This window comes from Mauremys reevesii, linkage group 2, assembly GCF_016161935.1.
Source record: "Mauremys reevesii isolate NIE-2019 linkage group 2, ASM1616193v1, whole genome shotgun sequence".
NCBI classification, from domain to species: domain Eukaryota; kingdom Metazoa; phylum Chordata; order Testudines; family Geoemydidae; genus Mauremys; species Mauremys reevesii.
In genome coordinates this window covers 24204557-24221746 of record NC_052624.1, presented here as the reverse complement: position 1 = coordinate 24221746, position 17190 = coordinate 24204557, and positions in this window count along the sequence as shown.

Genomic DNA, 17190 nt, shown 5'->3' with positions numbered 1-17190 from the left:
AACTGCCAAGTCTAGAGGGGCCAGGGCTCAGACCTGGCAAGCCCTGGCACAAATTAAGCACTGGTTGTGACTGTTCACAAAAGATATGGGTTTCAGGATCAAGCCCTGGACTGGCAACTCTGCAGGGAATTCTAGAAAACATTTTTGCAAACTAGGTGTCACAAAACTGAAGAGGAAGTAGTCATATACGTGAATTCTTTTTTTTTATTTGCTGCCCTTAGTAATTTCTGTTAAATTCATTGCCTAAACTAATTTGTATTTAAGCAAAATGTAATGAAATAGCAAAGCAAACTTTCCCCATCATTTGATAACCTCACTTTAGGTTGTAGTAGAAATACAATTACTTCATTTTGCATTGAACCGGCACACTTCTCCTTTTAGTGGCAGACGGTGAAGGGGGTGGTGTAATTAAACAAATATCACAACAGCTAGTGAGCAACAATATTTTGGGAGGGAAATCACTCAGCTACAGTAAGGGGAAAAGAAGGGTTACTCTGCCATGCAAGGAAAACAAGAAAAGCCCTTTGAAATTCACTGCTATTGTCAAAAATTACATGATATGCTGCCTATCTCACTCCCAAGCCCCACTGAAGTGAAAGATTTCAGAGTAGCCGCCGTGTTAGTCTGTATCCGCAAAAAGAACAGGAGTACTTGTGGCACCTTAGAGACTAACACATTTATTTCAGCATGAGCTTTCGTGAGCTACAGCTCCATTCTATGTGTGTTCCATTCTATGCATCCAAAGAAGTGAGCTGTAGCTCACGAAAGCTCATGCTGACTAACACGGCTGCTACTCTGAAACCTGAAATAAATTTGTTAGTCTCTAAGGTGCCACAAGTACTCCTGTTCTTCTTGACATGAAAGAGAATACCTGGAAGCCTCCTTTTCTTCTGATGAAGACTAAGTGATAACATTATGAGAAACTGGAGAAACCATAATGAGATGTGTAATAGAGTTGGTTACTGGAAGGCCATATAGGTTTGTTGTGACAGCAGAACCACAGTGGTCATTTGGTGAGTGCCCAGCTGTATGCCTGAAGTTATTTTCACACACAGTTTAGGTCACTTTGATGTCTAAATCTCTGATTTTCAGGTTCAAAGTGACCTAAAAGGAGGTGCTAATAACTGCAAGTACAAAGGCGTGCCTGTAAAAATAGAGGTTGGTGACTAAAAATTGAGCATGAACAGTGAGACATTGGTATGAGACTACATTGCTGGGACAACTTTAAATAAAGATAACTTGGTCTAAGAAGCAGATGAACTGAGTTTCACAATAGTTCAACACTGCACAGAAAAGTGGTGGCAGGAAATCTCCAACTGGCATCATTAGCAGCAGCAAGAATGTGGGAAGTGAGGACAAATAAGACATTTCGCCTGCTTCACATTGTTTTGCCTACAAGCACCCAGACAGATCCTCAGCTGGTATAAACTAGTATAATTCCACTGAAGTGAATGGAGCTATGCCGATTTACATCAGCTGAGAATCTGCCTTATAAACTTCAGATCTCCATTATTAAAGCAATGTTTGTAGCTTATCAAGTTATCTCTTAAAGCACTGGATGAAATGCACTCTGTTCTTAAATTCTGATCCAGAGGCCCTTCCCCTGGTTAGTTCCCAATGCACCCACACCGTGGGCTTAGTAGGGCTGGTGTGGGGGATCTTTCTACAGAATTTAGGGGGTGTGCAGGCAACCACACACAGCCCCTAAACTGGTGATTCCCTGTGCAATGGCCCTCCACATCTCAGTGCAACTAGCCATTAAGAACAATGAACTAAAATACTACAGCACAAATGTCTGCCAGTCTGTAGAGTAAAGATCAGCAGGTTTGGAAACAACTACAGTTTTTAGTGTGTCTCCAAAAGAGAAATCAAGGCGATCTCAACAATAATGTGTGGACTCTCTCACAGACAGAAGAGCACACACAAGTGGACAATGTAGTGTACCTGCTTCTGAACATTCAGGCCACAATTTTCCACTTTAAGTGACAGTACATGAAACACTAGTCAAAATAATGCAAATAATGCCAGCTGGGTCTAAAATATATAACCAGAGTTCAGGACAAGCACTTCTGAAGTGAAATTAAACATATATAATAATAAAAAAACCCAAAAGCAGAAATTACAATTTATTCCAAATGTAAATGCCTGCTCAGAACAGCATATAGGAAGTTAACCTCGATGCAGCAGGTGATAGAGTAATACTATAAATACACATGCACTAACATTCCTGAGGCTGTTTTAAATAACAATCCAGTCTCATTAGTTAAATTAAAAATAAATACAGGATTAACATTTCAAATATCGCTAAGATATTGAGTCACTATCCTAATGTAGTTCACATGGGGTCTCTAAATAAATACTACAGTAGATTAGAATAGAGGTTAAAAGAGGAGAATTAACAATGAATTTCACTGTTTGCTGATTTGGGATAGCTGATTGCAGATATAGGAAGTTCTTTTACAAATCTCTTCAGGGGCCACAATCCTCCCTGAAAGGTTAAATATCACTGCTAATGTGTGATCAGTCCACGCATGGTGCCAGATCCAAAACCCAATAAGGTCAACAGGAGTCTTTCTGCAGATTTCAGTGGGCTTTGGATAAGGTCCAGGCATTGTTATTTATTATTGTAAGCAGGGTCTGAATGAGTTCTCCTCTGACAGCTAGCTGAGGGGGAGGGGAGAGACTTCAAGAGCAAACTGTATTTACATGAATACACCTGCTGTGCCTAGGTATCCAGCAGGGAGAGTCCTGTTGCTCAAAGTGATCAACTTTGGCTGGTGTTAGGTTACAAAACACTTTAGTACTGAATGCAAGAGTAGGGAAATGTTGTTATCAATGTTGTTGTCTTTATTGTATGAATAAAGGGAAGCAGAACGGTGCTTAACGTGCCCAATGAGGGGGTCACCCTCATCTGAAAGGACCTCGTTAAGCCAGAGGCTGGAATGCCAGAGGCCTGTGAAAGTAAGAGGGATGGGGGACAAGTTTTCTAGCCAGGAGATGTGGATGCTCCCTAAGGGTCCCCAGTCTGCTTGTTCCTCCCCACTGTTCAAAGAAAGACCTAAATAGGCTTTATTAGGAGCCTTTTGTTATGTTAAGTACTCACTGAGAGCTGAAATCACTTGTGGTGTTTCTGCCCAGCCTGCTGAGACCTAAAAATCACTAAGAGACTGACCTACAGAGGTCACAGCAGAGAGACAGGTGGCAGCATGAGGTAACTGATGGGTTGCTGATGAAAGCCGTCAGCAGCTGGCAGGGCGGCCCGGCGGTAAGGAAGAGTGGCTGGCAGCACGGCCCAGTGGTGAGGAACAGGAACAAGTGAAGCAACCAGCAGAGAGAAACAGTGGCTGGTGAGGTGGCCAGCCAGAGCAAGTGCTCAGATTGTAAAGCAAGCCAGGTATCTTCTTTCTGGGGTGGGAGGTGAACTCACGCAGACGCACTTCTGAACCCTGGGTCCTCACTGACCAAGAGCAACCATTGTTCAGTAAAGCAACTTTTCATTGTAGAACTCAAGAACATGAGGCAGAAGGTTACTGAGTGGGGGCTCGCACTGGTTCTGTGTTGTATTGTTGAAAAGTAATCTCTAGATATGGAACCTGGCCCTGGTTGCTGCCGGCTCTGCCTGGCAGAAAGGTTACATTATTATTTGTACTATGTAAAATCAAGGAGCCCCAGTCATGGACAGGGCCAGTGCAACCATTTAGGCAACCTAGGAAATCGCCTAGGGCGCTAGGATTTGGGGGGGCGGCATTTTCTTCGGCAGCGACCGCGGCGGCCGGATCTTCGGCCGCCCCGGTCTCCGTCGGCATTTAGGCGGATGGAGCTGGGGCAGGGGAACGCGGGGAGGGCCGCCTGCAGCAACTAAGGAGGGGGGGCGGCACGCAGGGGAACTCCCCGCCACAGCTCACCCCTGCCCCACCTCCTCCCCGAGCACGCCGTGGCTGCTTCACTTCTCCCGCCTCCCAGGCTTGTGGCACCTAAGCTGATTGATTGACTACGGCGTGCTTGGGGTGGAGGCGGAGCAAGGGTGAGCTGGGGCCGGGGGGGTGCCTCAGGGTGGGGGGGGAGGTGCCTCAGGGTAGGGGCTCGGGGACGGGGGAGGGCACAAGGTGGAAGTTTCGCCTAGGGCATGAAACATCCTTGCACCGGCCCTGGTCATGGATTAGGGCTGCATTGTACTAGGCACTGTACAAACATAACAGAAAAAGATGGTCCCTGTCCCAAAGAGTTTACAGTCTAAGTAAAAGGCAAGAGACAACAGATGAATAAAGACAGACCTAAGGAGGAGTATAAAGAAATAGTGAGACAGAACTGGTTAACATGATGGGCGGCAGTCAAATGCAGTGTAGAGTATGAATCTGCTCTCACTTCCATACATTTTATACTAGTATAACTCTTTTGACTTCTTGTGAACAAAATAATCACTCTTCTAATATTTGCAGGGCAAAGAATGATAAAGGGTTGTCAATGCCATATGAGCAAATACATAGTGGTTCAAAGAAATGATTGCAAATAGTGTGGGTACTGAAAAGTGCTCTAGATGCTAAAGAGCTGATCATTAGGTGGCACCAAAAATTATGAAGAATTTCATCCATATATTTTCGTGGCTTTTCATCTGAATTTCAAAATTATGAAAAAAAACCCTCTTTGTAGCTGGTTCAAAGCTGACATTTTTTACAAAGAAAAAGTGGGAACATGTCTGTTTCCACTGACTTTTTAAAAAAAAATTCAACCATCTCTAATCAACATGTTTCGGGATTGGACCCTGGATATGCAATAGACAGAGGAGGCCCTGTTCAATGGAATGCTGAATATTCACGACAGGGAGGGAAATGTGATCTTAGAATAATAGACCAAACTCTTAGTGTAATTCCAATAAAATCGAAGGAGTGACACCAGTAGATAATCTGGTCCGCAACTGAAGTCAAATGAGTGACACCAACAAAGAATGTCTTGGAGAATGAATTCATGAAGTTATTTGTTACACTCTTTTTTAAACTTGCTCAACCGCCTTCCTTTCAGATTCTCAGTGTTGGGAGTGCCAGTACTGCTAATCAGACAAATTATGTTCAGATTAAGGCCAGCAATAAAGGGTTCCATTTACCCTTTGAGTCTCACTACAGCCTGACCTGCAGCTTCCCCAGTGCAAAAACTAGATCTACCCTAGTCTCAGATATGGTAAGAAGTAGCAAAGTAAATAAAGAATCATACTTTCCACATACTTTGCCTTACATTTTAGGATTTTAAAGATCTTGCAAATAATCATGGATGAAGCCATTGATTAAAAAGGAATAGAGGATAGTGTCTTTTTTGTGAAACTGGCAAAAGTAGAAATTTGTCAGAGGATGAAATGATATGGGTGTATATGCCAATTTCATTTTAATTGCTGGATGCTCCTCTTGAATATGCTGTTAATTGTGCATAAAAAAGTAATACAGTTACCATGACAACAGCTATATCACATGACAGTCATGTTACATTGTTTTTTATATATATAATAAATTTTTCTTTTTGGGTAACATCATTGTTGGAGAAACAGTTGTAATAGTCTGAGTATTATAGCCAGACTTCCAGCACAGAATGAAATCTTGGATTTCATTAATTACTTTATTACCACAAATTGTTGGAAGAAACATGTGTTCTTGGATGTTAATTAATAGCTCTTTATTATTATACAAATTAACTTGGCAGCACTATGTACTGTATATTTGTGGAATAATGAATTACATTAAAGGGAAGCCAAGATGGCAAACACAGAAGTGCATGCATCTATTATCTACTCTTTAGAAATACATAAACCTTTCCTAGGGCGCCAAACGGAAATCCTAATGAGAGACATGTTGAAGAGTCAAGAAAAGGGGATTTAGGAGAAAAAAATAATGCATATACAAATAATGAATATACACAAACAATGTGAAGCAATCTGCATGTAACGTGGGGAGAGGAGCACAGATTTCTGAGGGGAAGATATTAGAGGAGGCACCCGAAAGCCAGTCTGCATGCTTGTGATTGGAATGCTAATGCAGCTGTAGGCCCTCTGTAAATAGTTATCTTAATAAAGAGACAGTTTAGTTTAAAAAACATGGGGTCCTCACATGTTAATAACCAGCACATGGCACATGAAACAGAAAGCAGTACCTATTCTACAGTCTATAACCCATAGGCCTTTGTTCTTTAAAAGGTTGTCATTAAAACTAGGAAAAACTAGCAATATGCTGGAGGTAGTGAATTACTAGCAATGTGCTCAGCCCCCTTGTTCCAGACTAACTGTGCAATAGCAATCCCCACTGGCCATTGAAGTAATATACAAAGTCAAGGTTTCAAGAGGCATCTGTGCAGTCTTGATTTATATTTCACTTACACTGATACAGCTCCATTTACAACAGTGGAGTTACTCGTGATTTACACTGCTATGAATGAGATCAGGCTAGATCCCTGAATCTCCAAGGAAGGGAGGGAAGTTCTTCAGGAGGTGAAAAGAAAACTTGAATGAATGCACACAATAAATGAACTTTCTTTGCACCAATTCCTGAATTGTAAATTCCTTATTGTTGTTGTCTGTCTGAAATGGTCCCATGGTGTTGGGGTTTCCAATCTATCCCTGTTGTGTCCAATATACTCCAGTGAGTCTCAGCAGTCAACACTTTAATTGAAAAAGCTTTTATTAATTCAAAGACTGATCAGCCCAATGGCATAATAATCAACTATCCCCACTTAACCACTGTAAGTGGTCATCAATCACTCACAGCAGGACCAGAAGGAGAACTCACTACAAATCCAGCCTTGGCTGCCTGCTAACCCTGTACAGAGCACCCAGAAATAGTGAGAACTGGTTTTAACCAGATCTTAATTACTCCCTGATGGCCCCTGCATCCTGGTTAGATCAATCAGAGGCCAAACAAATTCTGCACAGCAACTATATCACATAAGCACCATTTTATGTTACAGCAGCCATCTTACTTATGCAATGCTATATTCCTTGATATGGCGGGGGCCACTGAGAGTGGAAAGAACCTCAAAAAATCTATTTTGTGGCCAAAAGTAGTTCAGCAAATTTCCAACATGTGATACTTCAGAAAAAGAAGGGTTAGGTAAGGATTAGCTTCAAAGGCAAGGACACCCACCATTAGGAATCAGGGCCTGCATCAGAGCCAGTCTCTGGGCACCCTAATGAGCTCAGCTGGTCTGCCTGATTGGCTACACAGCCTGGTCCGTGGGAAGAGTCAGCAGACCAGCTTATAAGCCCAGCAGCAACAGCAACTCAGTGGCTGTGATGGTTCCTTACTTGGGGCTGTGATAGCTCCAGCACTTGCTTGTTCCCATCCTTGAGCTCAGCCTTACACCTGCCTTGCCTCACTCCAGGTAACCTGGACCTGACCCTCAGCTCTGATCCTTGGGTTTTGATTTCAGCTCTGATGCTTGGCTCTGGAATCTGGTCTCTGACTTCAGTTTTGACCCTTGGTGCTCATTCCTGACTCCTATTCCAAACACTGTGCATGACTGCCTTGTTCGGGTCACTTGCTTCCTCAAATGGAGCTCTGTTCCTATTTGACATAAACTGTCCAGTGAGATAGGATGGGCCTTTGAACAATGAAATGAAGAAAATAAAATATATGGGAACTATGCAAAATGTGTGTATTAGTGCAACTTTCAGATTTCATTTTGTACGTTGAAAAAAAAAGTTCTCCTTTCAGTCAGTGCTACATTTGCATCTTGTACATTTGGGGTATTTCTGATGAACAGTTTGGATTTTGATATGACTTAGAACAGCCTCAGGGATGCTACAGAAACTAACTTGGTCTAAGTTTACTTTCATAGACTTGACAAAGTTTAGGAAATAATCAGCATTTGGATCACATACCTGTATTTTTAAATGACATCCAGCTTTGTAAAGCAAAAATTGGAAGTTTTGCCTGGTTCTGCGTTAGTGGCTTCTTGTCCATGGGTGGCAAACATTATCTTCAACATACCAAGGTAATACAGTGTATAGGGAAATCACAATCAGCAGCACAGGGTCCTTCTTCAAAAATTTCCTTCTCATGTATTTAGATAGCAAAAAGAGATATAGATGAGGTGTGGAGGTAGAGTGAGATGAAAGGTAAAAAAAAGTCAGTCTTAAAACAGCCCAAGGAATTCAGTCAAAGCTGTCAAATTATCTGATAACACCAAAGACTTGGACTAACGCAATACTGATTTTATCAATAAAGGGGTTTGATAACAGTTTCACCGCTCAAAATAGTAGACAGTTACTTTGATGTCACCTTAATGTGGACCTTTCATCTAAGTTTCCACTATCCTCCCAAATATATATATTTTAAATCTAGCCAGACACTTTCAGTCACTTTTGTTCTTTTGCCATTTTTAATTAGCTCTCTGGACTGGTTATATTACCAGAAATGCTTACATCATTATTCTATAAAGTTCAAAAGTAGAGGAGTTTAAATAAAAATATTGGGTTGGAATGAAGATAACAAACATCAAGATAATTAGAATTTTGAGACAAAAATACTGTGACCCTGATTGTCATCTTACTTAAACCTGTGAGATGGAAGGAAGTTGATGGAGTTATGCCAAGATAGATTGGGGTCAATGTAATCAGAATCAAGACTGAAATTGCTAGTCATGGCAACGTCTGAGTTCTCGTCTGTATCGCTAACTCCAATGAGTGACCACCAGAGATCCAGGTTTTCCATGATAACCCCCCCAAAAAATTATCTGATAAAAAACATATAAATCTATGTGTTTCTGTGATTAAAATGAAACACTGAAATTTAGTTTCCCTAGCCACAATATATATAGATATCAGTTGAACACAATGTGTTCTTGATATATTTACAATTTTAAGGAAGTTTGAAACCTACCAGTGCCATCAATCATTATAAAGAAATAAAATTATCAGAATGGCAATTTGTATTTCCCTGACTTTGAACATAATCTACAGCTTTGCTGCATATAGTACAGAACAGCACATTACCAAACTCAGCGACGTGGTCTTTAGGGGTGATTTTTAAAGTTTTTGTAATCTTTTCATAACTTTAATTACTCACATGAGGGGGCTGAAGTGAAATTTGAGATGAATTAAAACATGAACCCCTATACATCATTGAGTAACCTCTATATGCCAGAAACAGTCTATCGGAATATGTTTAGCTATGTAAATTCAAAGTGCATTCAAAAAACAACCACAAGAAGGGAAGGTTGCCTGACCAGGCTGTAATGGTGCTTTTCAATTATGCCACCAACTGGGCTTGGCACTTCTATTGAACATGTTCAGTGCAGTAAGGGATATAGCATTGACTCTTGCAGGTATGGGAGAGACCTATCCTTCTGCTCCATTCAGAGGTGTGATGATGTGTTAGAAAATGCTGCTAAAAAGGCTATTCTTCAATAAAGATCACACACAAATGCTTTCTGTTGCTCCTGTTGTCACGGAACTATTGGTCTTTACATGATTCTAGGCATGTCGACCTAAATGAGAAAGGATTTTTAAAAAATAGAAAAAAATAGAAGAGGCCACGAAAATGTGCACTACACAGAGAGGAGAGAAAATATGGAGGGGCAGGTATGGAACAGGAGATTGAACAGAATGGAGAAAGAATATGCTTGGGGCAGGAGCGTGGGTTACAGAGGGGCTGGGGAAGGTAATGATGGCAAGGAAATCAATGGCAGTTTCTACATCCTACAGTGTCGGAAGATGATAGGTAGAGCTAGACAAATAATAGATTCTTCAGTTCTCTGACAATTCCGTAAAAAAAAAAATCATTTTGGGACAAAGCTAAAGAGAGGTCATACAACGTGTTTTATTTGGCCTGAATGGAATACTTTATTTGAATTTTGAGCAGTTTTAGCTTTATTATTTTTAATAACATCAAAGGACATTTTGAAACAAAAAGTCATTTTAAACCAAAACATTGAAATGTTTTGTTACAAAATGGTCAAAACAAAATATTCTTAAAGGTTTTTGTTGGATTTTGTTGTTGTTTTGACTGAACCAATTTGGCAAAATAAACAGGTGCACGTTACCTGCATATTTTAGAAACAATTTCAAGAAATAGAAAAGAAATATGACCAGAATTAAAGAATATGAAACAAAACAGAGGATCATTTGACTATAAAGTCTGCAGTTCACAACTTAAGTCAAAACAGCGCCCATTTCATAGAACAATTTCTTTAAATGTGTAGTGGAGAAAAATAATGTTGCTAAAATGTGCTTTATTCAAATACTTTCATAATGGGGACCATAAAAATAAGTGAATGGATAGATCAGGCAAACCCAAGATAACCCAAATGCACATTTCCACATAGTAAGGCCCTGATCAAGGAAAGCACTTAAGTGTGTGCTTAAAATTAAGTGCATGAATGGTGCTTTTGGCATCAGTGGCACTACCCAGGTGCTTCTAGTGAAGCACAAGGGAAGTTTTCTAAAGCATGAATTGCAGTAAGGTGCCTAACTTCCATTGAGTAACTGCTATTCATATTGTAACAAGATGATCTGCCCCTTTAAGGCCCAGGGATGGAGGGGACGGGTGCAGGGAGCAGCTGGCCCTGCTCCAGAGAAAAGGTGCTGGGAATCAGCTGATGTAGCTGGCTAGTACTTCTTGATTGGCCCACACTGTATCTGGACAATATAGAGCAGGGCCCAATTTCAGTGGGGGAGAAGCAACCAGGATAGAGCAGGGAGTACACTCTCATTTAAACAGGTCAGGAGGCTGCAGGCTAGCTAGCCCTGTCCCTGTGGATCCCTGCAGGGTCAGGAAAAGCCCTGCCAAGTAGCTATTAGAGACCATAGGACCCCAGTCTCAACCCTTCACCAGACAGTTGTGTTACATTTGCACATTTTTCTTTATTTCTTTGTTAAGATAATAAACAGAGCCCTGAAGAAAGGGACATAAACTAAACTGGGTGTGGCTACCTCTCTCCAGCTGGTGAATAGGGCCACTAGCCTACCCCATCTTTGAAATTTCTTCCCCACACGTGTAAATGTGTTGCTGGATCTGGGGCGATCTGAGTCAGAGCTTTTGCACCAATCCTGAAAAAAACAGAAGTGCTTATTTTGCTCACCTTGAGTAAAGTTTAGTGAATGTATAATTGTTTGCAGGATCATAATGTTAATAATAATTGTTTATTGTGATGAAACATCCTGTCATGGGACATTGGCCCCACAAAGGTGTAGAAAGGGTTAATCTCGGCAGGAAGCAGGGTTGTTGAATCCTCTAAGCAGCCCAGAGAGGCTGAGTGAGGCACAGCCAGTCAGGGAAAAACTGCAAGGAGCAGCCAAACTGGGCCCAGCAGGCTCACATAAAAGTTGCTGCAGGACAGAGCAGAGCAGAGGTGAATTGCTGCTGGGAGCCCAAGGGATGAGGTCTGTGTTCCTAGCTGGCTGCAAGGATTGAGCAGCTCAGTGCCTGGAGGCAAGGGTGAAGAAGGTACTGGGGCTGTGGGGAAGTGTCCCAGGGGATTGTAGCAATGGTGCGAGGAACTAAAGCTGCAGCAGGAAGTGGCATGATTATGAGACTGAGACACTAACCCCTGGAGGAGGGGGACACGGAGGGCTGAGTTGCTAAGAGAGATCCTGATGCTGCAAGAGGTGCTGCAAGCAGATGCAGTGACAGTGTGCAAGCCGTGGACAAGGGGCGTCAGCCTTGAGCTGGAGAAAGCGCCAGTCTAGTGGTGAGTGATGTGCCCCGTGACACACCCTAATTCCAACATATGCTCTCAGCAGAAAATGTACAGGACAGTATTTTAAGATTAAAGGCTGTGTGTAAGTACTACAATAAATGATAGACATTACTAAATATTATATGCAGTGTAGCGCATCCAATATTTGCTGTCACTATGTTGACTTTAGCTACTCTCATCCTCTATTTTTCTCTACAATGCTGTTTTCTATCCAGCATTCTCCTACATGTGCTTTGTATTTTTGCATGATATTTTTATCAAGCATGTATTATCTTGCATGAAAGAAGAACACAATTTCTTAGCTCCGCTGGACTAGCTCTGTAGTTTCACTTGTTTGTTCTCACACTGTTTGTGATCCCACTTAGTTTAGTATCATCAACAAATGTTAACTTATTTACCTTACACCATAAGGGAATAAAGTGAGATGGTTTTCATCATAAAACAAACCCTTGCATAGTCCTAGTTGATACATCTCCCCAATTTGATGTTACGCTGATCATGATTACTTTTGGTTTGTTATGTATTAATCAGTTTTCCCTCTGGCATAGTTTTATTAGATGACACCTTTCCAGTATGTAATTAGTCTCATGTAGGTATGCATTAAAGGCTTCCTCAAAACCTAGCTACTAAATACTGAAGCAGAATTGTGCAGTGGGTAGAGCAGTGGAACAGGGTTCAGGAGATCTCCATTCTATTCGTAGCTCCGCTGCTACCCTGCTGTGTTAACTTTACATCTCTGTACAGTATCTGTTTCCCTCCCAGCCTTTGTCTCGCTTGTCTTTTTAGACTGTAAGAGCTTAAGGGAAGGGATTGTCTCTTATTATGAGGTGTACAGTGGCTAGCACAATGGGGCCCTGATCCTGATTCAGATATTTCTAGGTTTCCATATGTTGTACTTTGTATTACTTTATCATTATTATCTAATTGTATTATGTTAACACTAGAGTCCCCAGTCAGGATCAGGCCTGGTTCTCTCAGCCCCTGTGTGCACACATAGTAAGAGAGTTTACACTCAAGACTGCTCCAAAATATTCTGTCAAAGTCATTTTTTAATGGAAAATTGAGTTGTCAACCAAACACATTTTTCCCCACAAAATGTCTGCTTTTCCACAGAAAAATTCAACTTTTTGTCAAAAACCTGAAAACCAAAAAGGTTTTGTACTTACTTTTTTCCCCCCAAATTCAATATTTTCTGCAATAAATAAATAAATAAATTTCGACCGATTCAACTCGCAGTCCAATTAAAACACAGGATAACAAGCGGTTGTTACAAACAGAAGGAAAAGAGATGGGAAGATGAGGAAAGAGTATTAAGAAAACTGCTTGCACAAGTCAGCAGTGTGCACGGGCAAATGGCTTCAAGTTAGTTACAACAGTGTGTTTGGTTGGTTTGTTTGTTTTTTAATAAATTCTAAGACCTAATAAAACAAATACCCTAAGACAGGGATGCTCAAACTGTGGGTCGGGACCTAAGTTCCCTCTAAGCTGCACGGCCATGCAGCTGCCTATTAAGCCTCGCGCAGGGTCTCAGGATTGCGGCGGGCAGAGGCACCTCTCGCCGCTGACCCCAATGGGGACATGCGCCAGACTTGCCACAGCTGGGGGAGAGGACCCCCTCCCCTCCCCGGCCTAGGTCCGCCAGAGCTACCGGGGAGAGGAGCCCCTCCCTCAGCCATGCCCAGCCCCGCCGGAGCTCCCACAGCCGGGGCCCCGGGGAAGCCTGCACTCCAAATCCCTCATCTCCGGCCCCACCCCAGAGTCCACACACACCCCGCACTCCAACCCTCTGCCTCGGCCCTGAGCCCCTTCCTGTACCCTGAACCCCTCATCCCCAGCCTCACCCCCAGAGCCTGTGCCCCCAGACAGAGCCCTCATCCCCCCACTCCCTAACTCTCTGCCCCAGCTCTGAGCCCCCTCCCACATGCCGAACCCCTTGGTCCACCCCCACCACATGAATTTTGTTATATGCACTAATATGAGGGTGATGGGTGACACATCACCTCCATATTGGTGCACATAACAAAATTCATTCCGCACATGGATGTAAAAAGTTAGAGGGAACATTGGTCAAGACCCCAAAGGGGTCGCCAGGGCTGGCGTTAGATTTGCTGGGGCCCAGGGCCGAAGCCCAAGTCCCATCACACGGGGCCAAAGCCAAAGCCTGAGGGCTTCAGCCCTGGGCAGCAGGGCTCAGATTACAGGCTCCCTACCTGGGGCTGAAGCCCTTGGGCATTGGCTGTGGCTCCCCAACCCAAGGTGGCAGGGCCTGGGCAGATTCAGGCTTTGGTCTCCACTCCTGGGGTCATGTCATAATTTGTGTTGTCAGAAGCGGGTCATGGTGCAATGAAGTTTGAGAACCCCTGCTCTAAGAGAAATATCAGAAGCCCATATTGGCCACCTACCTAAGAGTTATTAACTGGTAGTTTACTACTGGCTAGTGACTCCCCAAGCACTGTGTATTGAGAGATTCCTGGTCATTGTTTCCAGCTGGCAAAGACAACTAAACGCGCATTAAAAACTTTCCTAATATACTTTTTCATGTCAACAATTTCTGTAGCTGCCACAGGGATGTTGGGTGATTGTCTCACTGACCATTGTCCTTCCTATCCACAATCTCTAAATTATGGATATGTTTAAAAATCTCAACTAAAAGCATCACAGCAGTAGCAGTCCTTAAGCAGGAGTTATACAGGGGACGGATAGGAGTTATATAGGTGAAATGTCTATGAGACTCACTGACTGTTACCTAAAGTCAGTGGGAATTGCAGGTGTTTAGCCCTCTGAGTTTCAGATTGCTTATTTATATGGATTTAAATATCCAGAGTGAAATCCTGACCTTTTGCCATTGACTTCAATGGGGCCAAGATTTTACCACTAAACTTTAGACACTCATGTTTGAAAATGTGGGCCTCTATTCAGAACTAACCCTGGTTGCTCAGTTCTGTATTAAATGTGTAGTCTTCTAATCTGAGCAGAAGGAAATTGGTTCAAGGACACTGCAGATTGTGCTTTCCACAAACACAATATCTTCTTTCAGAGGCAGATTATAGCAAACTCTAATTTGGTTCATACAGATAAAATCAGAGCATCTCTCTAGGCTAACTCTACTTATTATTTATAAAAGGAATGTTTGCTTAGTCCAGAAGACAGTCTGAGAAAATGAGACCCTTTTTCAAAAAGACTAATACATTTCATGTTGTGACCCTACTAAAAGCATATACGCTTATAGTTTCTGTATCTCTAGGTCAGCTGGTATTCATGAGTCTTCAGAAGGAATTAGAAGCTTCATCCTTAAATAGCCTCTTACAATCACTAACCCCCTTCCTGAGAAGACAAGGTAAAATCTGCCTCATGTCCTGGCTTCCTATCCAAATATGGGTATTTTTAAAGTCTAGTCTAACTGTATCATCAAGATGGCTTGATTACATTAGCTGTTTTTCCTAGATTATACACAGAATTGTCTACCATGCCTCTTTCAGGATGTCTTTAACTCTTAGTTGATTGGTGAAGTGTTATAAGTAAAACTACTGTATGTCAGTGAGACCTAAGAATTTCATTCCATGCCAGTGGCTGCAGAATTTACCTTTTGATCAGGACTATTCAAAAATTTTCCATAAAAACTGCTTTTCAACTGAGAGTTGAGTTTTTGACGGAACCATTTTTTTCACGAAAATGTCTGCTTTATGTGGCCATTTTTTTTCATAAAAAATGAGTAAGTAAAAATATATTTCTATTCAGAAATGCTGCCATGGTGCCTAATGAGAACTGAAGCTCAATTTTCTCATGTTTCATTCTCCTATATGGGATGGGATCTGCAGTCAAACTATATCTCCAATAATGCTTCTCAGCCAGGGACTCCTATGATGCACCATTTTCCCTAAGGAAAATGGGAGACAGTGATACACATAGACCTACCAGGGAACCTGGCCTAGAGATGGAAATGGGAGCATGAGGCAACCGAACTACAACTGCAAATGGTTTTCTATTAAAAGTTCCAGAATGACCCCCCCCCTTTTTTTTTTTTAAATGAAAACTCCTGGTGGAAAAACTGCACTTTCCCTTTCGGAAACAAAATGTGACAAGGTGCGAGGCAGTAAGAATCTGAATTGGTGTGTGCAGAGCTTTTCTTTTAATTCACCCTGACATCCAGACTAGGTGGCTCTGAGGAGCACTCTCCAACTCGGTACACAAGGGGATCTTTCTGGAACAACTCTAGCAGCTCACCTACGCTTAATGGTGCAGCAAGGCCCCAGAGGGTCCTGGTGCAAGAATAGGCCTGGGGCCCCCTTCCTGATTCTGACATCTAAAATTATACTAACCTTTCCCATCTTGGAATATCAGAACATACCCATCTTATCCATAAATACTTGAACACAATACACAGGCTATCCAAAATGGAAAAGTTCTATTACACATCGATAAACAGTATAAGTAAAATTGTTGGTTTCTAGCCTTTAGGCCGACAAGAATATCAAGCTTCTCTGTCTCAAAGAAAGAATGCAACCTTAACATCACAAAGTTAAACATTAGAGATTCAGGAAATTCAAAGTGTAAAGATTCTGCAGCAACATTAACTCAGAATGTAGCACATTCATAGCAGTTTATATTCCTTTATCACTCTTAAATGTACTCTTTTATAACACTGCTTTTGTCAACAGTACATAGTTGCCGGTAATCACCCACCCAGACCCCAACAACCCCCACTCCACATCCCAGCCCACACACCCTTCTCATTATCCCCCCACTCCATATCTCTAGCCCACACACCCAGCCCAGTCTGCCCCTACATCTTTCTGGATAAGTTCCTCGCTGTTGAAACAATGGCCACAGTTGAAGTCCTGGAGGTGGTGGGTAGGGCAGGGGCTCCCTGCGGGGATTGGCCACGGAGCAACAGGTGTAGGCTGGGCACCAATATGCAGTCCCAAGCAGCAGCGCACTTGTGGTACCAGCAGGAGCAGCCCTGAGTTGCTCAGTGCCTGAGGAGTTTCAGCCATGATCTTACTCGCGCCTGGGGTGGAGAGCAGCTGAGAAGGGGCAAACATGCTACATTCTCAGCTGGCAGTGGGACACTTCCTGCTCTGACGTCAGAGCCCTATCTGCCTATAGATAGACTGTGGCATAGCTACAATGGTGCCTAGAGTGGTCTCTGCTAGTTGGACCTCTATAGCCTTGTTCACTCTGGTGCAACTACACGACTTGTACCATTGTAGTTATGCCCCTGCCACCCATCCATGGAGGGAGACTATCTCAGCACCTACTGTGTTTTATATTTGAGGTGATTTAACGTCCAGGTGAAAGGAAACTTGAGGTTGGTGGATAGGAGGTTGGGGTGGTGGATAATTTCAGAGGTTAACTAGTATGTGTGCCAACAGCACTGCTGATTAAGATCTTTTCTTTCATAGACCAAACCCATGAGATGTTGAACTCCCTCAACTCCAAACAAATTTAAGAGAGCTTTTCATTTTGCAAGACTGCATCCTTAATGTAGGGTTTGTATCTTTGTACCTGAGGAAA